This window comes from Rhinopithecus bieti, unplaced genomic scaffold (assembly GCF_001698545.2).
Source record: "Rhinopithecus bieti isolate Rb0 unplaced genomic scaffold, ASM169854v2 scaffold_70066, whole genome shotgun sequence".
In the NCBI taxonomy this organism is placed as follows: domain Eukaryota; kingdom Metazoa; phylum Chordata; class Mammalia; order Primates; family Cercopithecidae; genus Rhinopithecus; species Rhinopithecus bieti.
Genome location: NW_016826556.1, coordinates 382,934 through 404,972, shown reverse-complemented (window position 1 = coordinate 404,972; position 22,039 = coordinate 382,934). Strand labels below are relative to the sequence as shown.

The 22,039-nt window shown below is 38.1% G+C and overlaps 1 pseudogene; it reads right to left on the bottom strand.

Moving 5' to 3' along the window:
• Positions 1-15,696: 15,696 nt before the first annotated feature.
• Positions 15,697-16,533, bottom strand: LOC108523003 (ras-related protein Rap-1b-like; annotated as a pseudogene).
• Positions 16,534-22,039: the final 5,506 nt, after the last annotated feature.

The following is a 22,039-nucleotide window of genomic DNA, read 5'->3' as shown; positions in this document are numbered from 1 at the left end:
AGAGAACAAGAAATGTGCCAGTGACTCTGGGAATCTAAACCTATTATTAAATATTTATTTAAGAAGTATTATTATTACAATGGATAATAATAGACTTAAAATATTACCATTACCCCTGATATTCGCAGTTCAAAACTGAGAGATGTTTAGTTATAGCAACCCTTAGAATGCAATTTCCTGTAGTTCAGGGATTGTTTCTCCACTGTGTTTGTTCATTGGTTTTTGTTTTTATTTTTTATGGTGGTAGGGGTTATTCTAAACTTTGAAGTCATAGTTATACATAAAATAAATTTCCTTCTTAAAAGGAGCAGGACCGTTCAAATGACACATTCCAGCCTCCTAAAATGAAAAGAATACTAATGACTCATTTAAAACATTATCTGGCTAATGGCAGTTTGATGTTAAGGTTATAAGGTTATGAACTTTAGGGTCACATAAACTTGGGTTTCATTTCCAAGTTTGCTACCTCCTATCTATGTGTACCCGATAAACTTTTAAACCTCTTTATGCCTCAATTTTCTCAACTGTAAATGGATATGGTAACAGTTATTTTATTGAATCTTAAGAGAATGGAACAAGATAATACTCATAAACCATTCTCCAGTGAGTAGTAAACACTCATTAAGTTTAAGAGAACATGCCTCATGTCTGTTTCAAAATGGCTATGATTCTATGTCAAATGCAGAAACCATCAGAACCATTCTGAATTACATGTATATTTCAAAACAAGGGAATTAAACTTTGATATGTTATGTAAACATTTAAATAACTGATATGGTTTGGCTGTGTCCCCACAGCCAAATCTCATCTTGAATTCCCACGTGTTGTGGGAGGCACCTGGTGGGAAGTAATTGAATCGTGGGGCCGGGTCTTTCCCATGCTGTTTTCATCATAACGCATAAGTCTCATGAGATCTGATGGTTTTGAAAAGAGGGGGTTTCCCTGCCCAAACTCTCTTTTTGCCTGCTGCCATCCATGTAAGATGTGACTTGGTCCTCCTTGCCTTCCGCCATGATTGTGAGGCCTCCCCAGCCATGTGGAACTGTAAGTCCATTAAATCTCTTTTTCTTCCCAGTTTTAGGTATGTCTTTATCAGCAGCATGAAAACAGGCTGATACAATAGCATATCTTCAAAATTCCTGCTGCAGACTCTTTTTACCTTAATAATGACCTTTTTAAATAGGAATCTTGAAAGAAGCTCCCAAAGCAGTTTACTTCCCACTGACTAGGCAGGCAATGGGCACACAAGCCTGCTTTCTTGATGATACTGCAGCTCTGCACTGAGGTCCACTCTCTAGACTCTCTCCTATTAATGTTCTGATGCCTGTGGTTTGCACTAACCTGTTTTTGAAGCCCAGTCTTTGAGAGTAAAGTAAATATTGTGTTGTTATATGTTGGAGGAATTTTGCAACCATTTTGCATTGGGAAATTTTGTATCAAAGGATACAATCGAAAACTTTGTCTGAAATGTATTATGCAATATTTGCAAATGCATGCTAGCTGACTGAACAAAGAAATGTGGATCTTTGCTAAGTCTGAAGTCGTGGTTTCCTACTCCACCTTCTATGAGTTTAAATAGTACTTCTATCATTATGATAGAACTTCTAAAATAGACACTTTATGCTTACTTGTGATCTGTAAGTGGTCAAAGTGCTCTCATTGAAAGTATGTGAGAAATACCGATAAACTTTTTCATTAAATATAAATAGCTACAAAAGTTTGTGTAGATGTTTTTAATTTGTGAGCAGATAACCTTGTTAACTTAGGAAAGACTAATTCACGGATTTAATTAAAATCATAAATTTAATATCTCACTAACAATAAATAAAATTGTGTAAGGTGTAAGTAATATTATATTTAAAATAGCAGCCTGCACACCTGGCCCTCAATCCCTACAAGCCTGTCTTTTTTTCTCTTTAATGCTTTTCACCATATAATAACTTAGATGTTTTACTTGCTTGTGTCTGCCCTCTCCTCCCCCAGCCCTACCCAATGAGGACAGGGATTTTTATGTTTAGTTCACTGTTGTCTTCACAGTGCCTTGCATAGTCTTTGGCAAATAGCAGGCACTAAATAACTGTTAAATCTTTATGTGACAAATCATTATGACTAACTGACCCTCTAACTTAAACGACATGAACTTCTAAAAGTACAAAATTTTAAAACATGTGAGGTAATGTATTAGGAATTTCCCAAGTGGCGGGTACCAAAATTTTGAGGTTGAATCAGTTATTACCTCCATTTGCAGATGAGAAAATTGAGGCAGACAGAACTTAAGTTTAACTCCCGTGGTCACTTAGCTTATAAGTGGTGACATCAGGGTTGAACATTGACTAATATGGGAGTCCATGGTGTAACTACTGTATTATTTCTAGGAGATGGTATCAGAATAAATAAGCAGGAGGCCATTGGCCTGAGGCTATCTCCATTCTTTAAGTTTTTATGTAATAAACTGCAGCATAGCTTAGTACTTAAATAAATAAACACTTAATTTAGAAGCACACTTTTGTAAAACCAGTTGAGCTTCAGCCAGTCATGGGCTGGCAACTGATCAGACCATGCTCCAATAAGTCAAAAGACTCATCACACCATGCCCAAATAAGGCAACTGTCTAGCTGTAGCCAACCAGATGACTTATATACTTTCTTCAGTGTTCAGCCTATAAAAGCTCATTGCTCATGCTGCTAGGTGGAGCTCTCTCAGCCTCTCCTGGTTCTGAGTGCTGTCTGATTCATGAATCATTCTTTGCTCAAATAAACTTTGTTTAATTTGTCTTAAGTTTTTTTTTTTTTTTTTTTTTTTTTTTTTTTTTTTTTTTTTTTTTAACAATAGAAACGGTCAGGGCTTTAGTGCCACAGGCCTGATGTAGGGGATAAGAGAAATAAAGTGCATCAAAGTATCTAACAACATGTTCTATCACCTGATAAACTCTCCATACATGTTAAAGTTCAAAAACCATTTCTTGATTTGTCAAGAACCTCACTTTAACACTGCAATAAGTTTTGAAGCAAAGAAACCTGAAAGATTCTCATTCTTCTTGTTCCTAGATGAACTTTAAGGTAACTTGGAAGGACAGTTTTTTAGTCTGAACTCAGTATTCAGAGTTGATTTTTTGCTCAGACTAATCAATCATAAATGGTAAACAACGATAAGTGATGTATTTAGTAGTGTTTCCTTTTCTTCTCCTAAGAATTGGTTCTCGAGGGTAAAAGTTTCTGTCCCCACCCCCTTGACCTAATCCCATCTCTCACTGAGGTTCTCTTCCTCCATGAGCCTCCATGAGGTGGGTAGTCTGCACAGTGACTACCACAGTGACTGGTGCTGCAATGGTATCGTGTAGGATTCATGGGCCTCAGTATACTGGGAGTGGAGAAACTGCATAGAGTACATGGTTGGGGGTATTCATGAGGAAGAAAAACAATGAAAACCTATTTCAACTTTGGCTCCTGTATCTCTGGAGCCTGGGAGAAAAAGAAAAGGCTCAGAAGCCTGGCTTTGCTTTTGAAAATCTCTTACCTTTACCACTAAAGCAGTTTTCACTTCAGGGCTGCTTTAGGTAAAATGTGTAGAGGGTCATCCAATATCTGGGCTCAATTTCTAGAAATAGTTTCCATTAAGACACCCAATGTCTTTTAGTCTACTATTACATTTAAAAGGCTCAAAAATGCAAATACTTGGGATAATTAAATAAAAGGCAATGCTTTTGTTAAGAAGAGGAGTTAAGAAGGCAATGGCAATGGATCTCTAGAAGGAGTGGTGGTAGGTTGCACTGAAGCTATGGACAGCAGGGTCGAGATAAACCATAGGAATATCAGTGCATGAGGCACAAGTAATATTGTTGGAGACGAGTGGTTGTGATGCAGAAAATTCAGCTAGTAGCCAGTGAATGAGAACCAGTCCTCAGTATGCAGATTATTTGTGAAGATACAAATTTAGATGTGTCTAACAGAAGTTTATGGAGCCCTGACTCTGGCCAGAGACTCAACAGTTGGAAATGAGTCACAAGGCTAAAATGAGAAATTGAGCAAAACTGACCCAATACAGTCTTCATCTATGGAGTGAAGGTGCCTTAAATTCTGACCAATGGCAGCAGTGAGAGCCCAAACCTGGAGGCACACATGAGTTACCCGTTGGAGGTGTCACTCGAGAGAAGCTGGGGTCTATGTGTGCTGGGAATCAGGGGAATAGACAAAAGATTTTATGAAATTTGTATAAACAAATCTCTAAAGATGATACTGGAAGTAATAAAACTACTGCTGTTATTGTAGCATTTGTCTTGCAGAAAATATGTAAACTAGGGAAACATGTGAAGACACAGAAGTTTTCATTTTTTAAACCACTCAGAGAAAAAATATTTTGATATATTTATATCAATTTTTTTCTATTTTATTTTACATAGATGAGATCATTATAAAAAATATATGGTTTTATATACAGTTATGCATCACTTAATGAAGAAGTACATTCTAAGAAGTGCATTGTTAGGCAATTTTGTGTGAACATCATAGAGTGTACCTTCACAAACTTAGATGGTATAGCCAACTGCATGCCTAGGTTGTATGGTGTAGCCTATTGCTTCTAGGTCACAAACCTATATAGCATGTTACTATAGTGGAAGATGTAGGCAATTGTAACACAATGATAAGAATTTGTGCATCTAAATATATTTAAACATAGAAAAGGTACAGTAATATATGGCATACAAGATAAAAAAATGTATACCTATACAGGGCACTTACCACAAGTGGAGTTTGCAGGACTGAAAGTGGATCTACGTAATTCAGTGAGTGAGTGGTGAGTGAGTACAAAGGCAAAGGATGTTATTGTACACCACTACAGACTTTACAAACACTGTATACTTCAGTTGCACTGTTTATAAAATATTTTTCTTTTTCAATAATAAATTAACCTTAGCTTACCACATAAACTTAAAAAAAGGTTTGACTCTTATAGTAACACAGCATTAAACACACACAATGAACAGCTGTCCACAAATATCTTCTTTATTTATATCCTTTTTCTATTAGCTTTCTTCTATTTAATTTTTTAAATTTTAATTCTTTATTTTAAAACTTTCTTGTTAAAAGCTAGAACACAAACGCATTAGCCTCGGCTTACACAGGATCAGGATCACCAGTATCTCTGTCTTCCACCTCCAGATCTTGTCCCATTGAAAAGTTTTCAGTGGTAATAACACACATGAAGCGACCATCTCTTTTAACAAGGCCTTCTTCTGGAATACCTTCTGCCTAAGAACCTACCTAAAGCTATTTTATAGTTAACTTTTTTTTTTTAATAAGTAGAAGGAGCATACTCTAAAATAATAAAGTATAGTTTAGTAAACACATAAACAAATGCATAGTCCTTTATTATCATGATCAAGTATTATATACTCTACATAATTGTATGTGTAATACTTTTATACAACTAGCAGTGCAGTAGGTTTATTTACACCATGTGTTTGTAGCATCACTACAAACACATGAGTAATACTTTGCACTACGATGTTATGACAGCTACAACGTCACTAGGCAATAAGAACTTTTCACTTCCATTACAGCCAATGGGACCACCTCCATATATCTGGTCTGTCATTGACTGGAACATCATTAGGTGGCTTATGACTGCACTTCTTTCTACCTAATATCATAGTATTAATTTCCTCAAGTCATTAAAAATTCTTCATGAAACTGATTTTTTTTTTTTTTTAAAAAAAAACAAGTTCTCGCTCTGTCACCTAAGCTGGAGTGCTCACTGCACCCTTTGCCTCCTGGGCTCAAGTGATCCTCCTAGCTCAGCTTCCCAGACACTGATTTTCAATGACTATTAAATATACTCATTCAAAGAAAAAGCAACCACTTAAAATACAGCCTTTTAGAACTTTAGGCTTCTGAAGAAGCTCCAGACTTGAAAGTGGCAGGGAAAAATGTTCTGAATAATAATAACAATGACAATGATAAAAACATCCCCTGAGCACTCAGAAATAAATATTTGAGGATGATAAAAAAAAAAGGCCCTAAATTATGCCTTTTACAATGTGATTGATTTTATTTTTCATCATGTCATGCAAAAGGCATGCTGTGATTGATCCCTTTTTCATCTTCAAGCCTCAGGGATGGAATGCAGAGAACAAGAATGTCAAATAGCCCACTTCTGCATTTCAACAACCAAGTTCCTAGCCTAAAATAACATTTTAATTTAAAAATTATATAGCATTAACAAATTGCAGACCAGAAACTATTTTGTATTAACAAATTGCAGATCAGAAACTATTTTATATTAACAAATTGCAGACCAGAAACTGTTTTATATTAACAAATTGCAGACCAGAAACTATTTTTGTTCTTTGTACTCTGTGGTATCATCTCTTCCCCTCAAAAGCACAATCAACAAAAGTAAACAAATGGGGTTATATCAGACTAAAAACCTACTTCACAGCAAAGGAAACAATCAACAAGTGAAAAAATAACCTACGGAATGGGAGAAAACATTTGCAGGCGATTCCTCTGATAGGGAAATAATATTCAGAATATACAAGAAACTCAATCATCTCCACAGCAAAAAATCAAACAATTTGATTTAGAAAATGGGCAAATGATCTGAGAAGACATTTCACAGAAGACATACAAATGGCCAACAAATACATGAAAAAATGCTCAATATCATTAATCATTAGGGAAATGCAAATAAAAACCACATTGAGATATCATGTCACTCTAGGTAGGATGGCTATTATCAAAAAGACAAAAATAACAATGGCTGGCGAGGATGTAGAGAGAAGAGAACCCTTGTACACAATTGGTGGGAATGTAAACTAGTAAAGCCACCATGGAAAATAGTTTGGAAGTTCTTAAAAAAAAACTGCAAATGGAACTACTACCATATGATCCAGCAGTATCACTACTGGGCATTTATCCAAAGGAAGAACATCAGTATATTAAAGAGACGTCTTCACCCACGTGTTTATTGCAGCACTATTCACAATAGCCAAGATACGAAATCAACTTAGGTATCCAACAACAGATAAATAGGTAAAGTAAATGTGGCATATATACACAATGGAGTACTATTCCACCACAAAAAGAATGACATTCTGTCATTTGCAGTAACATGGATGGAATTAGAGGACATTAGGTTAAGTGAAATAAGCCAGGAACAGAAAGCTACACACTGTATGTTCTCACTTATATGTGGAAGTGAGTTAAAAAAGTTGATGTAATAGAAGCAAAAAGTAGAAAGAAAGATATGGGAGAGTGGGAAGGGTAGGGAGAACAGAGGGATAGAGAGAGATTTGCTAAAGAATACTAAATTACAACTAGATAGGAGGAATAAGTTCTAGTGTTCTATACCGTTCTAAGATGACTGTAGTTAACAACAATATATGACATAGTTTCAAATAGCTAGAAGGAGGATATTGAATGTTTCCAACACAAAGAAATGATAAATGTTTGAGATGATGAATATGTTAATTACCCTGATCTGATCACTACACATTATGCACATGGGAACATCACTATGTACCCCATAAATTGTGTCAATTCAAAAAAAAGAGAGAGAAATGATGGCAGAAGTATGTGCTTGAGTAAGAATTTTCTTGCATGTAAAATTCTTAGTTCTTGAATATTGACATGGCTCCTCTCTAGCCTAATGGTAAAAAGGCAGTGGGTCCATATTCGGTGCTCTTTTTTTATGACTGCAAAATTTAACTTTCTTTGGGTCATGATATTTCTTGCATACAACTGAGTCTGAGGATATACACTTTATATTTTGAATGCATACAATTTCAAAATTCATAAATGTATCTGATGACATAAAATCGATTCTTTTGCTAACCAGCTGTAGTGCTCATCCCAAGGAAGCAAGATTAGAATTAGATGATGGGAACCATTTTAACAATTTGCTCTTTCACAAAGCTACCTCGCTGATGCAGTTTATGAAAAAGGCCATTGTGTCAGAATGTAATCTCTTAATTGTAGAATTGATCCTATGGAAAATTTGATTTATTATAAGGGATTGTGCAGAAGTTTCAATCTTGTTTGTTAGGACAACATTTTAATACTTTCACTTAAAATTTTGTTCAGACACTTCAGAGGAACTTGCTTGGTCTGAACTTTTGTTATGTATTTAGAATATCTTATTCTAACTTGAGATAAATTAGGAGGCTTATACATCTTATTGTTTCAAATCGTAGTGCAGAATATTTTAAAATTGTTATTTTCAATTTATTTTTGAATCTCTAATGCTCATAGTACAAAATTCAACCATAATACTAGGTAGTCAGTAAATCTTTTTCTTTGTCCCTTGAGGAGGCCACCAGTTGCCTGTAAACTATGACCCTCTACCCCAATGGTGGTTTACTGTACAGGCAATCTTTATCCAAAATGTGTAACCTGGCCAGGTGTGGTGGTTCACAACTGTAATCCCAGTACTTTGGGAGGCCGAGTTGGGCGGGTCACCCGAGGTTCGGAGTTCGAGACCAGCCTGACCAACACAGAGAAACTCCGTCTCTACTAAAAATACAAAATTAGCCAGGTGTGGTGGTGCATGCCTGTAATCTCAGCTACTCAGGAGGCTAAGGCAGGAAAATTGCTTGAACCCCAGAGGCGGAAGTTGTGGCGAGTTGAGATTATGCCACTGCACTCTAGCCTGGGCAACAAGAGCGAAACTTCATCTCAAAAAAACAAACAAACAAAAAACTTGTAAGCTGAAACCATACAAAGTGATCTTAATAATCTTAATAATGGGTAGGAAAAATTACAATTGTCCTTTATCCTTTTCTCATCCTACAACTTAATTCAGAGAGCACCTCCTTTCTAGGTCTTGGCAAATTGTCAACTGCTTTCTAAGTTTGAATCAGTGTTCAACATTTTATCCTTTGCATTTTTAATGTCATAAAATATTTCCAAGAGGTATGTTTAATGTGAACTTTTTTGCCAGCATGACTTCCTCTGGAACATCTTCATCCTTTTCATACAACCACTCTCCTCATTTATGTTCATCAATTTATCTTCACTTAATTCTTCTGACTGCAAGTCTAGAGTCTGTTAGAAAGTAGCAATATGAAGACTGTCATGGTCAGCAATTTCTAAGGGAATATAACTCCATTTGTGTTTGATTCAAATCTCACTTTTAGTTTTATTATTTTTTCATTTATTTGCTGCATTTTTATCTTTGTTGATCAATTTCTCCTTTCAATTATCTATTTTTCTTAATATCATTTTGTAAAATGTCATATGGATTTACCACTGGAAAACAAGGAGGCAACACAACTATCTGCTTTGCTGTCTGTGCATGAACTAAATGACAGATGTGCCATGACCAATCACTAACAGACATTGAAAGAAGTGACATTATTGGCTTCTGATCACAATGCCCATCTATTATTTAGAGCTAATCTGTGACCAAGGGATAGCTGAGAAGTTTCAATGTTAGGTAGTCATTCACAGTTAATATATTATGGGAACTAAAGTTTGAAATGTGTTGTTGGGAAATGTGTTATTTAAATAAACTGTGATATTGTAAATATCTGCATATCAGAACCACGCAAACGATGACTACTTTTGTGATGGCAGATTAGATTTTCCAAAAGTGGTGCAATGATCTCTTCCATCCTACATGTACTTCTAGAATCCTGCCTTTCCCACATCAAGAGATAGGATTCTAATTCCTTTCTCCTTAAATCTGGGCAGGTTTGTGACTCTCTTGTAATAAATAGAATGCAGCAAATGTAACTGTGCCTTCTATAGCTGGGTCATAAAATAAAATATGGCTTATGCTTCGAGAGCTGGAATACTTCCCTCAAGCTCTAAGCCACCAGGTACGTAGTCTGGTTGCCCAGAGACTATCATGCTGCAAGGAGGGCCAAACAAACTTATGTGGAAAAGCCACATGGAGGAGATTATGTGAGTGAATTATGAGATCTAGTATTACATTATTGGACTTTTAGTCTGTTTTCAATATTTTCGTGATAAGAATGTTTCTGCAGCAAGTATCTTGAAACACATTTTGTTTTCCACTTCATCTTGCACAAGTGCAAATTTGTGTGCCAGTAAATTCCAAAAAGCAGAATAAACATTGAATCTTATAATTGGAAGGATACTTCTTTTTCACAACCCACAAATAAAATTAGGTCAAGTGAGATAAAGAATGAATTTAGGATTTGAAAAACATATTTGGTAGTCCACTTTGTTAGTGAAGTAAAAGCTACAATTATTTCTTATATTAGTAAGGCAAAAGTGAGGAGATACATTTTGTTGGGATGAGAAAATCTCTTAGGCATTTTGTAGAAAGACGGCCACATTCCTCTGACCTCGAAGTTGAGAAGCTGCATATTCTTTAATCTATATTCCCAAAAACGCAAAAAATGGGCAAAGAACAAGCAGGCAACAGAACATTTTCTTTAAGAAAACAAGTTTCAGGAATCAATTCTGGGGTCAGTATCTAGTCATCTCAGCATCTAGTTTTACAATAGTTTTGTCAACCTTTACTAAAAGACGTTCAGCTCAGGAGGGAGAACAAGATAGGGGAATAGAAAGCTCCACTGATCAAGCTCCCAGTGAAGACACCAAGCTAACAACTATCTACACAGAAAAACACCTTTATAAGAATGAAATATCAGGTAAGCACTCACAGTACTTGGTTTTACCTTCATATCACTGAAAGAGGCACTGAAGAGATAGAAAAAACAGTCCTGAATCACTGACACCACCACTCCCCGACCCCTGGCAGATGCTGCATCTGAGCTCTGGAGGAGGGAGAACACAGCAACTGTGATGCAGTGAACTCAGTGCTGTTCTGTTAAAGCAGAAAGGAAAACCAGACCGAACTCAGCTGACACCTGCCCACAGAAGGAGCATTTAAACAAGTGCTAGCCAGAGGGGAATCATTGATCCCAGTGGTCCAACTTGAATGCCCACAATTCTCACAACTAAGGGCCAAAGTGCTCTTGATCTCTAAGTAATTTTGAAAGGCAGTCTAGTCCATAATGACTGCAACTCCTGGTGAGTCCTAGGGCTGAACTAGGCCCAAAGACAGTGGACTGGTGGGGTATGTGATGTACTGAGGCATGAGCTGGGACAGCCAAGGGAGTGCTGGCATCACCCCTCCCCTTTCCTCAGGCTGCACAGCTCATGGCTCCAAAAGAGACCCCTTTCTTCTGCTTCAGAAGAGGGGAGGGAAGAGTGGAAAGGACTTTGTCTTGCATCTTGGACACTCATTCAGCTACAACAAGATAGGGGATTGGTAAGAGTCATGAGACCTCCATTCCAGGGCCTAGTTCCCAGATAGCATTTCTATATACACAGCCAGAAGGAAAACCACTGCCTTGAAGAAAAGGACCCAGTCCTGCCAGAATTAATCACCTCCTAACTGAAGAGTCCTTGGGCTCTGAATAACCAGGAGTGAAACCCAGGTACTACATCAGGGGCCTTGCTGTGTCTCTGAGACTTGCTGGCTTCAAGTCAGAGTCAGTACTTTATGAGTCATGGTGGTTACAGGGCAAAACTCCTCTGCTTGACAAAAGCAGAGGGAAAAGTAAAGGAGACTGTCTTGCATCTTAGGTACCAAGGCCACCATAGATGGGCAGAGCACCAAGTGGGCTCTTGGGGTCCTTGATTCTAGGACTTGACTCTTAGACAGCATTTCTGGGCCTGCCCTGGGACACAGGGGAGCCCAGTACCCTCAAGGGTGAGTCCCCAGGCCAGGAAGCATTCACCACAAGGTGACTTAAGAGACCTTGCGCCTTACAAGAACATCAGTGTTAGTCTGGCGGTACTCCTCATGGCCAAGGGTGGTGGTAGCTTTGGAGTGAGGCTCCTGTGCCTTTGGAAAGGGAAGGGAAAGGTGGGAAGGACTACATACTGTACTTTGAGTGCCAGCTCAGCTATAATACAGTGTAACACCAGGTGAACGTCTAAGGTTTTTGACTCTAGTCCCTGACTCTCGGATGGCACTTCTGGACACACCTGGATCCTGGGGGAACCTCACTTCCCTAAAAGAAGGACACAGGCCTGGCTGGCTTTGCCACCTGTTGGTTGTAGAGCCTCAGGAACTTGAGCAGACATAGGCAGCAGCCAGGGAGTGGTGATAGCAGGCCTTGGGCAAGACCCAGTGCTGTGCTGGCTTCAGGTCTGATGTGGCACTGTCATAGTGATGGTGGCCACCGGGATGCTTTTGTCACTCTACCCCCAGTGCTTGGTGGCTTAGAACAGAGAGAGAGAGAGAGACTCTGTAGGTCTGGGAGAAAGTAAGGGCAGAGAACAAGAATCTCTGCCTGGTAATCCAGAAAATTCTCCTGGATCTCGTCCAAGACCATTAAGGCAGTACCTCTATGGTCTGTAAGAACAACAGTGTGATTGGGACTGGGGTGCCCCCTAAAGTCAGCTTAGATTACAACACGCAAGTCCTCTCAAATGTCTGGAAAGACTTCCCAAGAAGGACAGCTACAAATAAGCCCAGACAATGAAGACTACAATAAATACCTAACTATTCAATGCTCAGACACCAAAGAATATCTGCTAGCCTCAGTGTTCGCCATTCAGGAAAACATGACCGCACCAAATGAATTAAATAAGGCACCAGGAACCAATCCTAGAGAAACAGAGATATGTGACCATTCAGACACAGAATTCAAAATAGCTGTGTTGAGGAAACTCGAAGAAATTCAAGATAATGCAGAGCAAGAATTCAGAATTTCATCGGATAAATTTAACAAAGAGATTGAAATAATTAAAAAGAAGCAAGCAGAAGATCTGGAGCTAAATAGTGCAATTGGCATACTGATCAATGCATCAGAGTCTTTTGTAACAGAAAGGATCAAGCAGAAGAAAGAATGAGTGAGCTTGAAGACAGGCTATTGTGAAAATACACAGTCAGAGGAGACAAGAAAAAAGAATTAAAAACAATGAAGTATGCCTACGGGATCTAGAAAATAGCTTTAAAAGGGCAAACCTAAGAGTTATTGGCCTTAAAGAGGAGGTAGAGAAAGAGATAGGTGTAAAAAGTTTATTCAAAGGGATCATAACCTAGAACCTCCCATACCTAGGGCAAGATATCAATATCTGAGTATAAGAAGGTTATACAAGCAAATTTAACCCAAAGAAGACTACTTCAAGGCATTTAATAATCAAACTCCCAAAGGTCAAGGATAAAGAAAGAATCCTAGGCTGGGTGCGGTGGCTCATGCCTGTAATCCCAGCACATTGGGAGGCCACAGCGGGCAGATCGCGAGGTCAAGAGATCGAGATCATCCTGGCCAACATGGTGAAACCCTGTCCCTACCAAAAATACAAAAATTAGCTGGGAGTGGTAGCAAGTGCCTGTAGTCCCAGCATCTTGGGAGGCTGAGGCAGGAGAATCGCTTGAACCTCAGGAGGGAGGTTCAGTGAGCCTTGGGAGGCGGAGGTTGCAGTGAGCTGAGGTTGTGCCACTGCACTCCAGCCTGGTGACAGAGTGAGACTCTGTGTAAACAAACAAACAAACAAAAAAAACCCCAAAAAACAAAAAACAAAACAAAACAAAAAACAAAGACAGAATCCTAAAAGCAGCAAGAGAAAAGAAACAAATAACATACAACAGAGCTCCAGTATGTCTGGCAGCAAACTTTTTGGTGGAAACCTTACAAAGAGAGAGTGGCATGATATATTTAAAGTGCTGAAGGAAAAAAACCTTTTACCCTACGATAATACCAGATCCATCCTACAAGAAATGTTAAAGGGAGTACTTCAATCAGAAAGAAAAGGACATTAATGAGCAATAAATAATCACCTGAAGGTACAAAACTTACTGTTAATAGTAAGTATAATAGTAACCACAGAATATTATAATACTGTAACTGTGGTATGTAAACTACTCTTATCCTAAGTAAAAGACTGAACAATAGGGCTGGGCACGGTGGCTCACGCCTGCAATCCCAGCACTTTGGGAGGCTGAGGTGGGTGGATCACCTGAGGTCAGGAGTTCGAGACCAGCCTGGCCAAACTGGTAAAATCCCATCTCTTCTAAAAATACAAAAATTAGCTGGGCATGGTGGCACCTGCCTGTAATCCCAGCTACTCAGGAGGCTGAGGCAGGAGAATCACTTGAACCCAGGAGGTGGAGGTTACAGTGAGCTGAGATTGCACCACTGCACTCCAGCCTGGGCGAGAGAGCAACACTCTGTCACAAAACAAACAAACAAACAAACAAACAAAAAAAAAAACAAAACAAAACAACAAAAAAAGACTGAACAATAAACCAATCAAAAGTAATAACCACAACTTTTCAAGACATAGTACAATAAAATATAAATAGAAATAACAAAAGTTAAAGAGCAGGGGATAAAGTTAAGGTGACTTTTATTAGCTTTCTTTTGCTTATTTATGCAAATAGTGTTAAGTTGTTATCAGGTTAAAATAATGAGTGTGTGTATGTGTTTTATTTTTTAATAATGCAAACCCTTGCATGGCAATCCAAATTTATTGAACTACTGATGCTAAGTTATGGAAAATTGCACCACCTTAATTAGGGCTTTAACTTTACATTTGGGCATTTCAAAGTAGTTGTAGCATTAAGTTGATCTATTTAAATATTGTGGCTCTTTGTTGGATAGACATACAGCCTTTACATCCAAACATTAATGCATACAAGTCAACAAGGCATTGTTAGGTAAAACAACAATAGCTACTGCAAATTAGCCCTTGTGACCAATTACACATGATTAAAATAACTTCCCACATTCAAGTCCACAGTACTCATCCACCATTTAACATGTAAACCAAAATATTACACATGTGAAACAATCAATAACAGGCAAAAATACTAAACCTGTATATTTTGTATTGCAAATACACTATGCATGAGCAAGCAAGGGATTCACAGTGAGAATCCATAGCTGCAGAAGCCTGAAAGATTTAGAAAAATTGTTAAACCATTAAAAAATTGTTTGAAAATATCCACTTCTTATTGTAGACTCTTACTGTACACACAGCTGTACAGTAACATTTTTCCTATGTAAACAAAAAAGGAAAAATATAATAAGAGATTTGAAAAGTCTGAACATTTCTTTCCCAACAGATATTAAAGGCAACATCTTCAAATTAAGATATTATACTGAAAGGACTATCATATTTTAAAGACAAGATCACTGCTTCATAGTTTCTCTTTAAAAAATTAAAAAACTATATAGCTGTGTTAATCAAAATGCATATTTTGTACAATGATAATGATCTTGAATGTTTTTTAAAAAAAGTATGATAAGCTACAAGTATCAACAAAACAAAGGTATCTAGAGTAGTCTGTATAGGATCTCTTTGGACTTTCTCTTATTATGCTAAAATAGTGGTGGTTTTAGAATTTGCATTATTGTACTCTCCAATACAAAGCATGGGGCATGTTCAAATATACAGTACACCATTTTCATACATGTACAACACTGGTGGATGAAGAATGTCTCTTAGCAGTAATACTGGATGTAGCTTCTGGTTTTACCAGCTGCATATTCTACAACTATTAGACAAGTAAAAATCTCTCTTGTGCTACTGGAAAGTTATTAGAATGTGCAAACTGATATGGCATCTTTCATCTGTCTCTTAAAGGGTACCACCACAAGAGAGTCCACTTAAGATGTTGGTAGGTTTAACAAAGTTGGAATTGCTCAGGCACTGTTGAATTGGGCAACATTCTTCAGACCTGGCTCAGAGCTACAGTGCATTTAGTATATTAAAGCAGTTGACATGATGACTTTTTGCAAGCCTTCCCAGGCACTGGAGGTTTTCTGTTAATTGTCACACTAGGTCATATTACCTAATTTTTGAGATAGAGTTTTACTCTTTCTGCCCAGGCTGGAAAACAATGGCATGATCTCAGCTCGTTGCAACCTCCACCTCCTGAGTTCAAGTGATTCTCCTGCCTCAGCCTCTCGAGTAGCTGGGATTAGAGGCATGTGCCACCACGCCTGGCTAATTTTGTGTTTTCAGTAGAAACAGGGTTTCATCATGTTGGCCTGGCTAGTTTCAAACTCCTGCCCTCAGGTGATCCACCCGCCTCGGCCTCCCAGAATGCTGAGATTACAGACATGAGCCACCATGCCTGGCCTTATTAAGATTTATTTTTTATTTTGCCAAAGATTCTAAGAATGCACAGTTGTTCCATTGTCTTGCTAGATTTTGACCTTGTTCCTTCCCTACAACTCTTTTATCTTCCAAGTCACACTTATTACTAACCATCATTGGGACAATATCAGTGTCTTTAACTTGAAGAATCTGTTCTCTCAGATCTTGTAAATCTTAAAATGTGAACTGTGCTGGGATGGCATAAGCTAATACAAAGCCTTTTCCATTTTTATGTACAAATGCTTTATTGTTGTAAATTGTTCTGTTCCTGTAGTATCCAATATTTCAAGCGTACAGAGTTGTGCATCTGTTTCAACTTGCTTCCTGTAATATCTTTTATTGTAGGATCATGTTTTTCAACAAAAGTTCTTTGTACAAATTGTACAGTCAAAGCAGAATTTCCAACACCTCCTGAGCCAAGAATGACTAATTTATACTCAAGCATGATACAAATTTCTTAAAACCTAGCACTTCTCATGCTGTCACCAGGTCTCTGCAGTCGGTGTTGCTCTGTGCTTTCTCTGAGTTGCTACTGCTGGTGCTATGGGGGTGTTGCCTCTGCCACTGCCACTCTGGCTGGTTTATATGCCTGAATAATGAGTTTTAAAATAGTATTTGCAAGCATCATGGTAACCTCACATTGAAATCATATCACCAGACAAAATCATCTTCACTAGAGGAAGACAAGAATGAAAGAAAGAAGGAAGGCCAAAACGCAATAAGAAAACAACAAAATGACAGGTATAAGTCCTTACTTGTCCATAATAACCTTAAATGTCAATGGGCTAAACTCTCCAATCAAAAGACATATACTGGCTGAATGGATGAAAACAAAAAACAAAAAACAAAAAAAAATGAAAACCAAAAAACCGATTGATCTTCTGCCTATAAGAAACACACTTCACCTATAAAGATACACAGAGATGGAAATTAAAGCGTTGTAAAAAAATATTCCATGCCAAGAGCAGGAATATACTTATATCAGACAAAATAGAATTCAAGACAAAAGCAATAAGAAGAAAAGTAGGTGACTATATAAAGATAAAGGGGGTCAACTCAGCAAGAGGATGCAACAATTTTAAATATATATATGCACCCAACACTGGAGCACCCACATATATAAAACAAATATTATTAGAGCTAAGGAGAGAGACAGACTCTAATACAATAATAGCAGGAGACTTCCACACCCCACTTTCTGCATTGGACAGATGATTCAGATGGAAAACCAACACAGAAACATCAGACTTAATCTGCAATATAGACCAAATGGATCTAATTTACAGAACATTTCATCCAAGGGCTGCAGAATACATATATATTTTTTCTTTTTTTTGAGAGGGAGTCTCGCTCTGTCACCCAGGCTGCAGTGCAGTGGCGTGATCTCGGCTCACTGCAAGCTCCGCCTCCTGGGTTGACGCCATTCTCCTGCATCAGCCTCCCGAGTAGCTGGGACTACAGGCGCCCACCACCACGCTAGGCTGATTTTTTTGTATTTTTAGTAGAGACGGGGTTTCACCATGTTAACCAGGATGGTCTTGATCTCCTGACCTCATGATCCACCCACATCGGCCTCCCAAAGTGCTGGGATTACAGGCCTGAGCCACCGTGCCCAGCCCAGAATACACATTCTTTTCCTCAGCACATGAATCATTCTTAAGGATAGGCCAGATGTTAAGTCAAAAACCGAATCTTAAAACATTTAAAAAATTGAAATAATATCAAGCAGCTTTTCTGACTAAAATAAAATAAAACTAGAAATTAATAACAAGAGAAATTTTGGAAACTATTCAAACACATAGAATTTAAACAATATGCTCCTGAATGATCAGTGAGCCAATGAAGAAATTAAGAAGGAAATTGAAAAATTTCTTGAAACACATGATAATGAAAACACAATATACCAAAACCTATGGGATACAGCAAAAGACGTACTAAAAGAGATTCTTATAGCTCTAAGTGCCTACATCAAAAAAAAAAAAAAAAAAAAAAAAAGAAAACGTCAAATGAACAATCTAATGATGTATTTTAAAGAACTAGAAAAGCAAGAGCAAGCCAAACCCAGAATTAGTAGTAGAAAAGAAATAATAAAGATCAGAGCAGAAAAAAATGGAAAAAACAGAAAAATCAATGAAACAAAGTTTTTTTTGAAAAGTTAAACAAAATTGTCAAACCTTTAGCCAGTTTAAGAAAAAAAGAAAGAAGATCAAAATAAATAAAATCAGAAATGAAAAAGGAGATATTACAACTGATATCTGCAGGTTTTCCAAGGATCATTAGTGGCTACTATGAGCAACTACATGCTAATAAATGGAAACATATAGAAGCAATGGACAAGTTCCTAGATACATATAACCTGCCAAGATTGAACCAGGAAGAAATCCAAAACCTGAGCAGACCAATAACAAATAATGAGATTGAAGCTGTAATAAAAGTCTCCCAGTAAAGAAAAGCCTGAGACTTAATAGCTTCACTGCTGAATTCTAGCAAACATTTAAAGAAAAACTAATACCAATCCTACTCAACTTATTCTGAAAAACAGAGTAGGAGGGAATACTTCTAAACTCATTCCATGAGGCCAGTATTCCCTGATACAAAAAACCAGATAAAGACACACCAAAAAAGAAAAGTACAGGCCAATCTTTGATGAATACTGATGCAAAATTCTGCAACCAAATACTAGCAAAATGAATTCAACAATACATTAGAAAGATCATTCATCATGACCAAGTGGGATTTATCCCTGATATGGAAGGATGATTCAACATATACAAATCAATCAGTGTGCTGTGTGCTACATCATATCAAAAGAATGAAAGATAAAAAGCACATGATCTTTTTAATTGATGCTGGAAAAGATTTGGTAAAATTCAACATCCCAGGCCGGGCGCGGTGGCTCAAGCCTGTAATCCCAGCACTTTGGGAGGCCGAGGTGGGAGGATCACGAGGTCAGGAGATCCAGACCATCCTGGCTAACACGGTGAAACCCCATCTCTACTAAAAAATACAAAAAACTAGCTGAGCAAGGTGGTGGGCACCTGTAGTCCCAGCTACTCAGGAGGCTGAGGCAGGAGAAGGGCGTAAACCCGGGAGGTGGAACTTGCAGTGAGCTGAGATCGCGCCACTGCACTCCAGCCTGGGTGACAGAGCGAGACTCGAGACTCCATCTCAAAAAAAAAAAAAAAAAAAAAAAAAAATTCAACATCCTTTTATGATAAAACCACTAAAAAACCGGGGATAGAAGGAACATACCTCAACATAATAAAAGTCATATATAACCTACCCACAACTAGTATTATACTGAATGGGGANTGCTGTGTGCTACATCATATCAAAAGAATGAAAGATAAAAAGCACATGATCTTTTTAATTGATGCTGGAAAAGATTTGGTAAAATTCAACATCCCAGGCCGGGCGCGGTGGCTCAAGCCTGTAATCCCAGCACTTTGGGAGGCCGAGGTGGGAGGATCACGAGGTCAGGAGATCCAGACCATCCTGGCTAACACGGTGAAACCCCATCTCTACTAAAAAATACAAAAAACTAGCTGAGCAAGGTGGTGGGCACCTGTAGTCCCAGCTACTCAGGAGGCTGAGGCAGGAGAAGGGCGTAAACCCGGGAGGTGGAACTTGCAGTGAGCTGAGATCGCGCCACTGCACTCCAGCCTGGGCGACAGAGCGAGACTCCGTCTCAAAAAAAAAAAAAAAAAAAAAAAATTCAACATCCTTTTATGATAAAACCACTAAAAAACCGGGGATAGAAGGAACATACCTCAACATAATAAAAGTCATATATAACCTACCCACAACTAGTATTATACTGAATGGGGAAAAACTGAAAGCCTTTCCTCTATGGTCTGAAACATGACAAAGATGCCCACTTCACCACTGTTATTCCACACAGTACTGGACATCCCCCCTAGAGCAATCGGACAAGAGAAAGATACTAAGGGCATCTAAATTGGAAAGGAGGAAGTCAAATTATCCTTGTTCGCAGATGACATATCTTACATTTTGAGAAACCTGAAGACTTCACAAGAAAAGTAGTAGAACTGATAAACAAATTTAGTAAAGTTTCAGGATACAAAACTAACATACAAAAATCAGTAGTAGCATTTCTATATGTCAAGAGTGAACAATCTGAAAAGAAATCAAGAAAGTAATTCCATTTACAATAGCTACAGATAAAATTAAGTATCTAGGAATTAACCAAAGAAGTGAAAGATCTCTATAATGAAAACTATAAAACACTGATTAAAGACATTGATTAGGACACACAAAAAATGGAAAAGCATTCCATGTTCATTAATTGGAAAAGTCAATATTGTTAAAATGTCCATACTCTCCAAAGCAATCTACAGATTCAATGCAATCCCTATCAAAATACCAATGACATTCTTAACAGAAACAGAAAAAACTGTCCTAAGATTTATATTGAACCACAAGAGACCAAGAATAGCTAAAGCTATCCTAAGCAAAAGAACAAAATAGGAGGAATTATATTACCTGGCTTCAAATTATACTACAGAGCTATAGTAACCAAAACAGCATGGTACTGTCATAAAAATGGACACATAGACCAATGAAACAGACTAGAGAACCCAGAAACAAATCCACACACCTACAGTAAACTCATTTTTGACAAAGATGCCAAGAACATACACTGGGGAAAAGACAGTCTCTTCAATAAATGGTGTGGGGAAAACTGGATATCCATATACAAAGGAATAAAACTAGACCCCTATCTCTATCCTTATACAAAATTCAAATCAAAATGGACTAAAGACTTAAATCTAAGACCTCAAACCATGAAACTACTACAAAAAACATTGGGGAAATCTCCAGAACATTGGTTGGGGTGAAAATTTCTTGAGCAGTACCCAATAAGCACAGGCAACCAAAGAAAAAATGGACAAACGAGATCACATCAAATTAAAAATCTTCTGTACAGCAAAGGATACAATTAACAAAGTAAAGAGAAAATCCACAGAATGGGAGAAAATATTTGCAAACTACCCACCAGACAAGGGATTAATAACTAGAATAAATAAGGAGATCAACCAACTCTATAGGAAAAAAATCTAATGATCCAGTCAAAGGATAGGCAAAAGATTTGAATAGACATTTCTCAAAAGAAGACATATGAATGACAAACAGGCATATAAAAAGTGTTTAACATCATTAACCATCAGAAAAATGCAAATCAAAACTACAATGGGATATCATCTTACCCAGTTAAAATGGCTTATATCCAAAAGACAGGCTATAACAAATGCTGGTGGCAATGTGGAGAAAAGGAAACCCTTGTACATTTTTTATGAGAATGTAAATTAATACAACCACTATGGAGAACAGTTTGGAGGTTCCTCCAACAACGGAAAATTAAGCTACCGTATGATCCAGCAATTCTACTGCTGGGTATATGCCTAAAAGAGAGAAAATCAGGGGGGCGGAGCAAGATGGCCAAATAGGAACAGCTCCAGTCTCCAACTCCCAGCACGAGCGACACAGAAGACCCGTGATTTCTGCATTTTCAACTGAGGTACTGGGGTCATCTCACTAGGGAGTGCCACACAATCGGTGCTGGTCAGTTGCAGCCCGACCAGCAAGAGCTGAAGCAGGGTGAGGCATCGCCTCACCTGGGAAGCGCAAGGGGGAAGGGAATCCCTTTTCCTAGCCAGGGGAACTGAGACACACAACACCTGGAAAATCGGGTAACTCCCACCCCAATACTGCGCTTTAAGCAAACGGACACACCAGGAGATTATATCCCACACCTGGCCGGGAGGGTCCCACACCCACGGAGCCTTCCTCATTGCTAGCACAGCAGTCTACGATCTAACTGCAAGGCATCAGCGAGGCTGGGGGAGGGGCACCTGCCATTGCTGAGGCCTAAGTAGGTAAACAAAGCCCTAGGAAGATCGAACTGGGTGGAGCTCACAGCAGCTCAAGGA